The sequence below is a fragment of the Orycteropus afer genome, unplaced genomic scaffold, assembly GCF_000298275.1.
Source record: "Orycteropus afer afer isolate SDZICR_OR568_19922 unplaced genomic scaffold, OryAfe1.0 scaffold00689, whole genome shotgun sequence".
NCBI lineage: Eukaryota > Metazoa > Chordata > Mammalia > Tubulidentata > Orycteropodidae > Orycteropus > Orycteropus afer.
In genome coordinates this window covers 632,599-634,883 of record NW_006922276.1, presented here as the reverse complement: position 1 = coordinate 634,883, position 2,285 = coordinate 632,599, and positions in this window count along the sequence as shown.

The following is a 2,285-nucleotide window of genomic DNA, read 5'->3' as shown; positions in this document are numbered from 1 at the left end:
TTGATGTCCCCTGTGACTATGGTCCCAAGCCCACAGGTCCACCTACTCGCTCCCTCTGGGTAGCTGGCTGTAACCAACAGGTCACCACAACCCTGTCCTTTGTCTTCTCTGTTATACACTTGGACATTCTTACAGCTCATAGAAATATGCTTGGAGAGGCATCATCTGCCAACCCTATACATGGTCATGGGCACACTTGCCCCTGCCTAGACATGCCTGATCGTTCAGCCTGTCCATCCCTCTCTCACCCATAGATCAATGTTTGCCATCACTGAGAGTACAGTTCTGCAAAAGCGTTCGTCTTTGTTGTCTGTACCTCCCACGCACCACTCTTCCTCTTCCTCAATGCCACCGTGTTGATCACTCACTTTTGGTACATTGCCCTTCCCTTCACCCAAATCAGCACTTGTCTCTGCCTCTCTACGAGCTCTGGTGACATAGTGGCTAAGGCACTTGACTGCTAACCAGAAGGCTGGTGGTTCAAACCCACCAGCAACTCCTCAGAAGGAAGATGAGGCAATCTCCTTTCGTAGTGATACTGCCTCGGAAACCCAAGGAGGGGTCTCTGTGAGTTGGGTCCGACTCAACGGCACATAACAACCACCACAAATCTAGTAGCGTTCCCTCCCTCCCCTCCCACCCTGGTAACCAACAAAGAAAGCTCCCTTCCATATAGAAACCTTTCCCATAAGATTTTCTTAAGGAGCTCTGGTTATGCTGGGGTTAAAGCAATTGTTAACCAAAAGGCAGCGTTCTAACCCACTGCTCCGTGGAAGGGAGCTGAGGCAGTCGGCTTCGGTCAAGATTACAGTTGCTCTCTGTCCAATGGCGTCGCCATGAGTCTGAATTGACTTGATGGCAGTGGGTTGGGTTGGGTTGGGTTGGGTTGGGTTGGGTTTAGGGTTTTCTTGGCTGTAAGAAGCAAAGCCCCAGGGCTCTCTCCCTTGGAGCGGCTGGGTGGGTTCGACCCGCCAAGCTCTCCTTCCGTTAGCAGCCCAGTGCTTACCCGCTGCACCACCAGGGCTGCCTACGGCTGGATTGCTCCTTGTTAAATGACTTAGTCACCATAGTTCTCCACAGCAGCGCTTTGTCATCAGCCGGCCAATGACACCGGGTCAGGAGCACGAATAGTAGCTCTTGGTGGCACTGTGACCACCCACCCTTGTCCTCCGCCCGCATCCATCATCACTTCATTTAGTTCTCCACCCAAGCTCACAAGTTGAATTTTTTGGCTGCATTTTACAGATAGGCCCCGAGAGGTGAAATGATTGGCCCACAGTCCAGCGAAAATACAACACAACACAGCCAACAGTTGCCATGGAGTCAAATCCGACTCGCGGTGACCCCACGAGTGTCCGCATAGAACTGTCCTCCGTGAATGTGCAGTGGCTGAATTTTCAGGCGTAGATAACCAGGGCTTTCCTCTGTGGCACCTCCAATCTTTCGGTTAACGGCCCCTGCATCGTTTGCGCCACTCACGGGCTCCCATCCAGGGTCACACAGCTGGCAGCTGGCGGAGCTATGGCCAGCTGGGAACCAGGTTCCTGAGCCGCCAAAACCCGGCCTTCCTTGCCCTGGTACCGAGGAGCCGTGGGTCCCTCTGCTTGGCTCAGTTCTCTGTTGAGAAATCATTTCTTCCTCCTGCTGTGGGCCAGACACTTCCCTTCTGCACATGACTCATTAGGCATCCATGGCAACCCTGCATGGTAACAATAATTGATGGCGGTGGTGGTGCCTTGAAGTCCATTCTGACTCATAGTGACTGACCATTGTGGCAGAGTAGAGCTGCCCCATAGGGTTTTCTTGGCTGTAATTTTCACCGGGAGCAGGTCACCAGGTTTTTTTCCGGAGGTCATTTGGGTGGGTTTGAACCATCAAACTTTAGGTTGGCAGCTGAGTGCTTTAACCATTTCATCACCAAGGCTCCTTACCATAACAATTATCACTCACATGTTACAGATAAGCTTTGGTGGCTCTGTGGTCAAAGCATTGGGCTGCTAACGAACCCAAAAGTCGGCCATTTGAACCCACCACCTGCCGTTTGAACCCACCAGCTGCCGTTTGAACCCACCAGCCTCGCTATGGGAGAAAGATGAGGCAGACGGCTTCTGTGAAGACTGACAGCCTTGGAGACCCTGGGGGCAGTTCCACTCTGTCCTCTAGGGGCGCTGTGGGTCAGAATCGACTCCAGGGCAGTGGGTGTGGTTTGGGCTTTGCTTCTGTGAAGACTGACAGCCTGGGAGACCCTGTGGGGCAGTTCCACTCTGTCCTCTAGGGGCGCTGTG